The sequence below is a fragment of the Elephantulus edwardii genome, unplaced genomic scaffold (assembly GCF_000299155.1).
Source record: "Elephantulus edwardii isolate Elephantulus edwardi_28Jun2011 unplaced genomic scaffold, EleEdw1.0 scaffold00082, whole genome shotgun sequence".
Classification (NCBI taxonomy): Eukaryota; Metazoa; Chordata; class Mammalia; order Macroscelidea; family Macroscelididae; genus Elephantulus; species Elephantulus edwardii.
This window is the reverse complement of record NW_006399832.1, coordinates 11143717-11156380: the sequence shown is the minus strand read 5'-3', so window position 1 is coordinate 11156380 and position 12664 is coordinate 11143717. Positions and strand designations below refer to the sequence as shown.

The window sequence follows — 12664 nt, the reverse complement described above, 5'->3', positions numbered from 1 at the left end:
AGGAGTCCTGGTGGTGTAACAACAGTCATGTTATGATATGGAACCTCACCATAAATGTAATGGAATTTCAGAGAGAGGAGGGGTTCTTTCCAGTTGGAATAATTAAAACAAAACTCTATCGGTTGTACAATTGATGAATGGGGGAGGGGAGTGAGGGAAATTGGAAGAATCTGTTCTGGAAAATAATGCATTAGAATTTTGTAAATAAAGTAGTATAATAAAAAATATATTTTAAGAAAAGAGAAAACCAAAACAAAACAAAAACTCTGTGAGTGAAGAATCAAAAGAGAAGTCTCCTCCTGTGTGATTTACAGCCTCTGAAAACCTACGAGAGTCAGCTATGATTGAGTTTCAACTCAGTGTAACATAATGACAAACAACATGTAATGGGAGGAGTGCAATTGTGTGTGCAAAAGATAATGGATTAAATGTTAAACAAAATTGGCTGTTCCAACCCATCTGGAGGTACCTTGGGAGACAGGTCTCATGAACTATTTGAGAAGGTCACAATCTTGAACACTCTATGATGCAGTTATATGCTGTACACCTGGGGTCTCCAGATGGAGAACCTACTCCAGTGCAACTCACAGCAAGAGGAGCATGTGGTAAAGGAAGAAGAGAGATCCCAGGTAACGGATGGCATGATGAAGACACTGGGCACTCAAAGGAAGATCAAACCGAAGGTTTGACTGACTTTCCATCTCCTTTTTTATGAGGTGTATCAGTTGAAGTGCAGAGAAACAAATAAACAGAAAATAACGTTAAAACAATTAATAGATACTTACTGCCAAGGACCACCACAAGATTTTAATAAATTTGGGAACTCTGGGCAATCTCCTCTCATCTGATTTACTGCCTCTGAAAGAGTCAGCTATGGGTCAGTTCTGTCTCAATGGTACTCAACAACAACAACAACACCACCAAGAATAATATGGGATATGCTTAGAAATCTAGGCTGTTCTACAACCACTCTGTATCTCTCTCCTAACTTCCAATTCTGCTATGTTATCTAATTACTTAGGAATGTACGACTTTACAAATTATATATATTAGGGCCAAATAGTCAACAACAGTTGGAAACATATATCTTCAATTTTAAATTGAACCTCAGACAGTACTTTTGAAATGTTAAGTTTGATTATGAATGTTGAACTTGTACCAAGTTCACCGAAGTTCACACTCTAGGGAGAATGGAGTAAATTAGGTCTAAATCAGAACCAGCCAAGGTGGAAGGCTGCCTGGGTATATTCACATGTATGGGCAAAAATGCCCCAGTGTTTTTATTGCCTATGATGGGAACCATATGAAATGGCATGACATTTCTCAGCTTATATCAAAGAGTCTGGGCAGTTCAGTGCTTTCCATTGGATCTTTTAAAGCAGTTTTATTTCCATCTGATCCTGAGGTTGCTACAGAGTGCCTAGACTACCACCAGAAAACAATGTTGAAGTTAAAAAGCAGGCTCAAACCACTGAACTATCCTCATTCTCCAAACCTATGCTCTGCAAAGTTTATGATCACCTGTAAATTTCCATGTTAAGTTAGAATACAGAGCCTGAGTGTCATGTGACTTCCATTATTACATATTTTCGTTTGGTGTTAACTTTTTTTCCTAGATGGAATTATGAAAAAGAAAAGCAGGAACAAATGGGAAACTATCTGAAGTCTATAAGATCTGCTTTCTTACAATTATGTTACTATTTGGATTCACAGTCTGAAGGAATGAATTCATTATGGTCTCCAGTTGTTTTGTGAGTGGCATTTAGTTTAAAGAGTGCTCTCTGATGTTTCTAGTGCATTTTACTGGTTAAATCAATCTTAAGAAAATACATTGCTTACATTGTGACTTTTTGTCATAAACTTAAAATGTATGTTTGAAGAGTAAATAGATGCTAAAGAGCTTTCTATTTGAATGTACTTGAATAATTTAGGTAATGCATTGTTTAGGACTGAGCAGTCTGACTTAATGCATATTTATTCCATCTTAAAACATACTTGAGTTTCATATTTTTATAGTATCATGAAAAATTTACATATGTCCTAAAATGGTCCTATTCTTTTAAGCACTTCCTATGTCACCTGAGTGAAATGTATAAATAAGGGCATTTTTTATATTGTGAAAAATATTTGAGGGGCAAGAATAAAAAATGAATCCACTTTAAAGGCCTGTATTTTATACTGAATGATAGTATACAATTTATAGCTCATTTGCAAGACCTAGGACAAAGGAGACAATATCCTCATCCTACCGGGCTGCAGCTACCCTGTAACTTCAAACATTTCAGATCCCAATGGGAAAGAAAAAAAAAAAAAAGGTCCTCATATGTGTTTTAATATCGAAGATATTCATCACCACAAGAACAATGTGCTTTGTTGTTTGTTTTATTTCCTAGTGACTTCCAAGTTGAAACTAAACTATGAGGTTGAAAATGAAATAAGAATTTAAAAAAAGAGAAATAAAACCCCCACCTTTTCTTTCAAAGAAAGATGCAATCATTGATTTGTCTTGCCGTTCCACAAGAAAGTGGCACCGCTGAATGATCTAAGCACCCCAGGGCTAGCAGCTGGAGGGCAAAAACCACTTTTTATCCATGATTGACAAATAATACATAATGAGAAGAGAGAGGCAATTCAAGTTTTAAATTTTACTCTCTCTTTGGCTTTTCAGGGCAGCTGGGCACTGCTGTTCTCACTTGGTAACCTTTGAGGTACTGCCAGGCAAAGGGACCCAAGTGACAATTGTTTTTCTTCTCCTAAAATCCCATAAAGCCAGAGTAAGTATGTGTGGCGTGTTCTTTCAAAGAGGATCCAGCTGCTAACAATTCCACGATTTCTCCTTGGGATAAAAATCCTGGAGGTCTCTAGTTGTATTGAACAGTTATAATGATCACAGTATAGTAAGGTTGAAAATTAAAGGCCCTAGGAGTGGCATCCATAAATGGGCAGTTAATCAAGTAGCTGGGAAGTTAGCAGTTAAAAAAAGGAGACACATGAAAACAGTCAAATCAGAGTGATGTTGCAAATCAGCTCTATGAAGCAGTGTTTCATTGGGAGTTATCAAAATAATAGTAATACTTCACATTAGGACATATTTAAGTTAGATCATTTAGAAAATGAGTAAGAAAAATAAATAATCAATGATCTCATACACTGCTTTTGTTTGAAGTCATCAAGTCAGTTTAAACTCTTAACCCTACGTACAATAAAATGAAACATTGCCTGGTCCTTTACCATCTTCCCAAACACTGCTATGTTTGAGCTGTTGTGTCAATTGATTGAGGGTCTTTCTTTTTCTTTTACTGATTTTCTACTCTTTCAAGCATAATGTTCTTCTCTAGGGACTAGTCATTTCTGATAACATGCCCAAAATATACAATAGGACAGAATCTCACCATCTTCACCTTTAAGGCTCATTCTGCCTCCACGTTTAAGAAAGAGCCATTTATTCTTCTGGGAGTCAGGGTATATCCAATATTTTTCACCAACACCACAACTCAAAAGTACCAAATCCTTTTTGGTCTTCCTTATTCATTGTCCAGCTTTTTCACCATGCATAGAAAGTAATTGGAAACATCAGTCCAGTTATATTTTAGTACTTAATGTGACATTTTTTCTTTTTAAAAAAATTATTTTATTAATTTTAATGAACGTTTACAGAAATTTTGGATTTCCATTCATTCATTGTTGCATTTTTCTCCCTACCCACACCTCCCGCCCCCTCAGTTTGCTCTTCTCTTTGAAAAGTAAAAGATAAATTCTTTCATTGGTATATGACCCCCCTCCCCCCAGTACATTGAAACAGATGAGGGAGAAAACAGTTTAAAAGCAATGTACGATTGGGTATTACGATTATGACAAGAGTCCAGAATGGAGTGTACAGTGTTGCTTTTTAATAACTTTATTATTTTAACTATAAGCAATACTTAAAGATGCTATGAGGCAAAATATTGAAGGACCCAGGAAGCATCAAATGAAGATGGAAGGCAGAGTCACTGTACGAAAAAAAGAATTGCTGACACAGAAACATTTCAGAAAGGAGCACACGATCAGGAAACAATGCTAATTAAAGTGAAAGATTAAGCTGCTTTAAAGGAATTGGCAAAAACAACACCTCAGGAACTGATGAAATACCAATTCATATATTTCAACAAAAAGATGCAGCTCTTTTGGCACCAGGTTGTGCCAAAAAAAATATATGTATTCCTATTCCCATAAAAGGTGATTGATCCAACAGAATGTGGAAATAGTCGAACAATATCACATGCCAAGCAAAATCTTGCTGTTGCTTAACCAAAAATGACTGGAACAGTACATTGACAGAGGACTGCCAGAAGTGCAAGCTGGTTTTAGGAAAGGCCGTGGCACTAGGGACATTATAGTCAATGTCAGATAGATCTTGGCTGAAAGCAGAGAATACCAGAGGATATCTATGTTTTATTGACTATTCAAAGGCATTTGAAGGTGTGGATCACAACAAATTGTGGTTAACATTGAGAAGAATGAGAATCCCAGAACACTTGACTGTACTCATGGGAAATCTATAGCTAGACCAGGAAGGTGGTGGAGGTTCCAATCCACAAGCAGCTCTGTGGGAGAAAAATGGATAGATAATCTCCACCTGTGAGTTTTATAGCCTCTGAAAACTCACTGAAGTAGGTATTAGTGGCTCTAACTAGATAGTAATAAGTTCTTTTTATGTAATTTTGGCTCTGTGTGTGTGTGTGTGTGTGTGTGTGTGTGCTAGGTCTTTATGATGGGTTTTGGGGTCAGGGTGCATTGTGATTGTAACTATGCTTTTGAGGAGATAAATCTAGTTAATGGTACGTCACAGGCGTTAGAGATTGGTAATAAGGGTAAAGTAAATAAAATTTACTTAGAATGTACGTGTTTCTTAATATTTAATAATAATAAATGTATAGCATTCTAAATGGAACACACACATGGAATTTACAGGGATAAGTAAGATTTTTTCACTTACAGGTGAACAACTTCCTTACTTCCCATGTCTTCCAGCCACCCAATTAACCTTTCCCAGAGGTAATTACTATTATCCGTTTTTATGTTGTCTCCCAAAGATTATCTGTGTATTTATAAACATATATGTCAAGCTTGAAGCTATTTAAATTTCATTGTAGAAGAATGGCCTTAGTGTGAGGTTGCATTCCACTTCAAGTTGACAGTGTGCCCCCAGAGTGTAGAATGTGTGGAATGTGGAGGAGCAGCTCAGCAAGACTGCCTGGGGCTTATGGGATTTCCAGGTCATCAGCAAGTCTCTCGCTTTCTCCCTGGGGTAGTCTGACCCAGGATTTGAAATGTATTAACCTATGGCTATTAAGGACACTTCTGTGCATTTGAGTTTAAGCTAAACATCCTAAAGAAGTTGGGTGGTCTGCTGTGATTTATTTCATGTCCTTTAGCATTTGAAGACGTAGGAGAGGATGAGAAAGGGAAATGAGATACTGGAAACTGTTACTTCATAGTGTTTTGTAAAGCCCATATTAGCCTCTGTAACCCAATTCCAGGACTTCCTGGGTGGCAGAAATAGTGTAGCACTAAGCTAAACAAATTGTTGAGAGCTGGAGCCCACCAAAGCCACTTCCAAAGAAAGGCCAATGATCTACTTCTGAAAGATCGTAACCATTGAAACTCCAGTGTAATACAGATCCACTCTAACATACATAGGTTAGAATTGACTCATTAGAAACTGGTTTGGCTTTATATTATCACTGCACTGGATTTTTTACATCTTTTCTCCTCATTTCACACTGTCCAAACTTTAGGTTAACTACAAGTTGGTTCCGATTCAATGACACATGACAACAAAAATCAGTTAAGCAAAACTGTTCAGTTCCAAATCCCGAGTTTTACCAAGTTTCTGATTTCAAACAGCATTCTTCCTTGTACAATTTTAATGGTCATGAATGGAGTTCATAAAATTGTTTTTAGATTAAATTACATGTCATGAAACATATCATGATAAATACTCAAGAAATCTTAGTGTGATTGTGAAAGTGTTTGTAAATTCTCTAAAACACCATTTTCCTCCTTTGGACTTCTCCAAACCAATAAAGACTCACTTACAAATTAGCGGTTATTGAAATTATACCTTTTATTGTTTCTATTTTCTTATTTTTTTAGTGGACTCTCTCAAATAGATTTCAAATTTCTTGAAGAAAAGAAATATGCGTTATAGTAGTAGTTGTTATTGTTGTTGATTGCGTTTGAGCCGAGCACAACTCACAGCAATGCTATGAACAAAAGGCCTGAAGCCCCTTTACAATTATTGACATTTATCAAGGTTCACAGAATTTATGGAGGTATGTTATTTAGGAAGTGGATGCCACTCCTGCTTCCAAGCCTGTCATAGTATGGTATTGTTGTTATGTGCCATTGAGTTGCCTGAAATGTATAGCGACCGAATGTACAGCAACTCTGAACCCTTCCCTGTCCTGAGCCAGTCTCATTAATTCTGACACACCAACCTTCATTGCTCCAGATACTGTATCAATCCATCTCATCTGGAGTCTTCCTCTCCTGTGCTGTGCGTCCACTCTTCCGAGCATGATGGCCTTCTCCGAGGTCTGATCTCTCCTGGCCATGTGCCCAAAGCGAGGTGGAACTTCAAAATCCTAGCCTCTAAGGAGAGAATTGGTTTTCACCCTCTCTATGACAAACCTATTTGTTTTCCTGGTATTATAGTAGTTTCTCTTTTTAAAAACTTTATTGTGATTGTAATGAATATTTACAGAAAAGTTGGCTTTTCATTCATTCATTGTTGCACATTTCCCTCCCTCCCTGTCCCTTCCCCCTCCTTCAGTCAACTTTTTAAATTTCTATTCCCCTCTATTTTTTCTTGATTACTTTCTTCCTTTCCTCCCATTTTCTTTCCCTCAGCCCACCGAGCAATGCACTTCTTGCTCCAGAGTGTTGTCATATGTATAATTCCTAATATTCCTTTCGAACATTTCTTGCCCACATTTGTTCAATTGAAGTGTTCATTATCTCTCCACTCTTTTCTCATTCTCTACCCATTCCACCCTCATCTGTCTTATTTTATAACAGTGTTGTTGTACAGTATTTATTCTTTTGTGACTGAGATATTTTGCTCAGCATAATGACCTCCAGGCTCTCTCGTGTTGTGTAATGCTATATGTTGTTGTTGTTAGGTGCTGTCGAGTTGCCTGCGACTCATAGTGACTTTATGTACAACAGCCCTAAACCCTGCTCTATTCTGTGCCAATCTTATTGTCTCTGACACACCTACCCCAGTCACTGAATCAATCCATCTCAAGGGTCTTCCTCTTCCTGTGCTGTCCCTCCACCCTCCCAAGCATGATGTCCTTCTCTAAGGACTGATCCCTCCTTGCAACATGTCCAAAGTATGTCAGATGGAGCTTCAGAATCCTTGCCTCCAGGGAGCAGTTTGGCTTCACCCTCTCCAGGACAAAGCTGTTTGTTCTCTTATCAGTCCATAGTATATTCAATACTCTTCTCCAACACCACAGCTCAAAGGCATCAATTCTCCGTCTATCATCCCTAATCATTGTCTAGCTTGCTGATGCACAGCAAGTGATTGCAGAAACCATGGCCTGTATCAGGTGCACCTTAGTCTCCAGACTGACATCATTGTTCTTCAGTACTTTAAAGAGGTGTTGATTGTGGAGCCAAGCAAACTAAAGTTGTGAATAATCTCAATCTCTTCACCATCCATCATGATGCTGTCATTGGCCCAGTGGTGAAAATCTTTGTTTTCTTGATATTGATGCTCAATCCATACTGAAGGCTGCAGTCCCTGACTTTCCATAGCAAGTGTTTCAGGTCTTCCTCAGTTTCAGCAAGCAGGGTTGTGTCATCTGCATAACACAGATCGTTGATGAGTCTTCCTCCAATCCCGATGTCACATTTCTCATTATAGGGCCCAATCTCCCAGATAACCTGTTCTGCATAAAGATTGAAAAGGTATGGAAACAGGATACAGCCCTGGCATACACCCTTCGCAATTTTGAATCATGCAGTATTTCCTTGATCTGTTCTGATGACTACTTCTTGGTTCAAATATAGGTTTCGCGTTAGCATGAGCAAGTGTTCTGGGATTCCCATTCTTAGAGTTAGTCACAGTTTGTTGTGACCCACACAGTCAAATGCCTTTGCATAATCAATGAGAAACACAGATAAACATTCCTCTGGTACTCCCTGCTTTTAGCCAAGATCCATCTAACATTAGTTACAAATATTCCTAGTACCATAACCCCTCCTAAACTCAGTCTGGACTTCTGGCAGGTCTGCTGATGTGCTGTTCCAGTCATTTTTGGATGACCTTCAGTAGAATCTTGCTTGCATGTGAAATCAATGAGATTGTTCTAAGTTTCCACACTCGGTTAGGTCACCTTTCTTTGGAATGGGAACAAATATAGATCTCTTCCAGTCAGTTGGCCAAGTGGTTGTTCTCCAGGTTTTTTGGTATAACTTGGTGAGCACATTTAAGGTAGCATCTGCTAGTTGAAATATGTCAATTGGTATACCATCAATTGCTGGGTTTGTTGTTTTTCAATACTGCACAGTATTCCATTGTGTCAATGTAACATAGTTTTTCTACATTTGTTTGTTGGGCATTTGGGCTGCTTCCAACTGGAAAAATGACAGACTCTTTAACAAATCGTGTTGGAAAAATTGGAAAACCCACTGCAGAAAACTTAAGCAAGACCCACATCTCACATCATACACAAAAACCAATTCAGGGTAGATCAGGGACTTAGAAGAAAAAACAAGGACCATAGATTCTAGAAGCCCTTTTCCACGGTATGAACAGTCTTCCAAGCACAATGAAAAATCTTCAAGCAGGAGAGAATAAAATATATGATTTGGCACCTTCTAAGAATCAAATCCATCAGCACATGATAAAGATCTCAATTTAATGGTAAGAAGGAAATCCAGAGACTGGGAAAAAATACTTGACAATGACATATCTGACATGAGATTTATTTCTACAATTTATAGAGTACTCCAGCACCTCAACAAGAAAAGTGTAAGCAACCCAATCACAAAATAGGCACAGAGTGCTAATAGACACTTCACCAAAAAAAACCCCACACAACGAAAGACACATTCAGATGGCAAATATATGAAGAGATGTTCAAAATTCCTATATATTCCAACGTTGTTGTTTTTAGGTGCCCTTGAATCGAGTACTACTCATAGCGACCCCATGAAAAAAAGATCTGTTCTATCCGTGCCATCCTTACACTTCCTGACACACAACAACCCATCTCAGTAGTCACAATGTTAATCCACCTGGTTGAGGGTCTTCCTCTCTTTTGCCAAGCCTCCACCTTCCCTGGAATCATGTCCCTCTCCAAGGAATAGCACCTCCTAGCAATATATCCAAAGTATGTGAGAAGAAGCCTCATCACTCCTACCTCCAAAGAGAATTCTGACTTTACAATCTCCAAGACATATCTGTTTGTTTTCTTGGCTGTTCATGGCATGTTCAGAGCCCCTCTCCAACATCACAGCTTAAAGAATCAATTCTTTTTCTGTCATCCTTATACACTGTCCAGCTCTTAGATGCATAGCAAGTGATCAGGAAGATTAAGGCCTGAATCAGGTACACCTTCGCCCTCAAACTGGCATCATTAATCCTCAGTAATTTGGAGAAGTCCCTAACCACAGATTTTCCCAATGTAATGCTTCTTATTTCCTGACTGCTGGTACCAAGGAACCAAACAGGATGAAGCTGTTCAAAGTTTCAATTTCCTCTCCATCCATCATGATGTTGCATCTTAGTAAGAATCTTTTTTTTCTATTGTTGTTGTGTGCCATACAGTTAGAACTGACCCATCATTGATCCTCTGGTGGGTTTTAAGAAGCAGTAGTATGCAAAATAGGAAGCAATCCTGCTGTATATCTTTCCTGATCTTGATCCGCTCAGTGTTTTTTTGCTCTGTTCTAATGCCTTCCGCCTGGTCCAAGTGCACGTTTTTCATGAGCACAAAGATGCTGGGATTCAGATTCTTTTCAAAGTTAGCCACAAGAGATCTGGAGGACTACTGCCTTGCCAACTGACTGGAATAAAGCCATATTTATTTCTATTCCAAAAATGTGATCCAACAGAGCATGGAAATGATCAAACAATATAATTAATATCACAAGCCAACAAGATTCTGCTGAATATTATCCAAAATTGACCAGAACAGTACAACAACAAAGACTTGCCAAATGTGCAGGCTGGATTAGAAGTGGCCATGGCACTAAAGCCAATATAGCTAATATTAGAGGGATCTTAGCTGAAAGCAGAGTATCAGAGGAATGTCTGTATTTCATTGACTATAGAAAGGCATTTGATTGTGTGGATCACAGCAAGTTGTGGCTAATCTTGAGAAGAAAATATTAGTCATAATGATTTATTTAATAAATATTATAGCTGAGCATTTCAGATGTTAGATAAGTTTGATAACGCTTTTCATTTTACAAATGAGAAAATTAGTCTTAAAGAAATTACCTTGCTCAGGTCACAGAACTAGTAGGGAAAGATAGAAATGTGAAGTAAAATCTGAATACTTTCAAAGTCGAGTTCTATGAGTACAATATAATATCGAGTGGGAGCACTAATTTATGTTAGGTGGTACAGAGGTTGGAATTTAGAATTTTAGTCTGGTCCACACGTGTTCCCAAACATTTGTTTGTCAGGATTTTGTACTGTGAAGACTTGCATGTTTTGTAATGCTGGAAGTTATGCCTCCAATATTTTAAATACGAGCAGGTGACCCATGGTGTACAAGTTTCAGCTGCCAAACTAAGACAGACTAGGAAGAACTAGTGATTTACTTCAGAAACAAATTGATGTGTGAAAACTTTGTAAAAGGCAAATAAATAGTGATATAGTGTCAGAAGATAAGCCTTTTAGGTTGGACGGTATGGGATGCCATTACTAAATATTTATAATAAACCGAATGCTATTTCAGGATTGGGGAAGGCGAGGTACAAGCTAGAGTTCACCCTGAGGCACTAAGGCCATCCTTAAGGGTTTACTGGATTTTTGCATTGTATTTGCTTACCCCTCCCTCCTGACTCAAGCCAGAAGGTTTTCAATAAAAAGAGCTTGGCTTCATTTGCGTTGAATTCTCTATGATTTGCTTCCGCTGATTCTCAATAAATACACAGAGAGGTGTGACTTGAGTCGCTTCAGTCCTTGGAACTGCTGCCCCCCTGTCTTTTACTCTATTTTATCTCTTTCCTAGTTGTTTATCTCATTATTAATAATTATAAAAATAATTTACCCTTGGTCTGCAACAGAAGATATTACAAAGGTATTAAAAATGTGACAGGAACTAAGCTGCCTCCTCAAAGTAGACCCTGCCTTAAAGATGTGAGTAGTTTGGGGTGGGGGTGGGGCTTTATTTATGTGTGCGGTAAATGATGAGGCATGACTTTAAAGAAGGGAAAACAGTTTTAGACATCCATTAAAATTCAAAATATGGAATGTATGAGGTATAGATCTAGAAAAATTGCAAGTTGTAAGAAATGAAATGGAACACTTGAAGATGAATATTCTGTCACTGTTGTTATGTGCTATTGAGTACAGCTCGTAGTGACTCTCGGAATAACAGATCAGAACCCACCCTGTCCTATATTATGGCATCCTTATCATACCTAACACATTTGAGGCCATTGTTACAGACAATGCACCAATCCATCTCACTGAAAGTCTTTCTTTCATTAACCATCCACCTGTCCAAACGTGATGTACTTTGCAAAGAAGAGTCTCTCTTAACAACATGTCCACAATATATGAGGTGAAACTTCACTACCCTTGACTCAAAGGAGTGTTTGCACAGCAGTAAGACATACCTGTTTTACTTTTGGCAATCGGAAATATTCAGCACTCATTTCCAATATCCCTACTCAGATACATTTATTTTTCTCTGGTCATCCTTATTCATTGTATAACTTTCAGATGTATAGCAGGTAATTTGAAAGACTATCACTTACACCAGGTGCAGATTAGTCTTTAAACTGACATCGCAGTTCTTCAGAACTTTAGAAAATATCTCTGTAAAAAAGCTTTTCCAATGCTATACACCTCCTAATCTCCTGATTGCTGGTACCAAGGATGTTGACTATGGATCCAAGCAAGATGAGATAGTTGGAAATGTCAATATTTTCAGCAGCTATCATAATATTGTTTATTGGCCCAGTGGTAAAGACTTTTGTTTTCTTGATGTTGAAATATAATCCATATTAACAACTTCAGTCCTTGATTTCCTGCAGCAAGGACCTCATGTCCTCCTTGCTTCGAGCAAGCAAAATTGATGTCATCTGCATAAGGCAGGTTGTTGATGAGTATTCCTCCAATTCTGATACCACACTCTTCTTCATAAAAGTTCAGCTTTTCTGATGATCTGTGCAGCATACAAATTGAATAGGTCTTTAGATCTGATCATTGTTGTTATGTGCCGTCAAGTCACTTGTGACTCATAGCGACCCTATTTACAATAGCCTTAAAATCTGCTCTGTCCTGTGCCAGTCACACTGTCTCTGACATTCCCATCCCGATTACCCCAGGCACTGAATCAATCCACCTCATAGAGGGCCCTCCCCTCCTGCGCTGTCACTCCACCCTACCAAGCATGATGTCCCTCTCCAAAGACTGGTCCCTACTTACAAC

General features: G+C 38.2%; 1 pseudogene; it reads left to right on the top strand.

The window, feature by feature from the left end:
• The first annotated feature begins 560 nt into the window (after positions 1 to 560).
• Positions 561 to 12664, top strand: part of LOC102849627 — a 52516-nt pseudogene continuing 40412 nt past the window's right edge.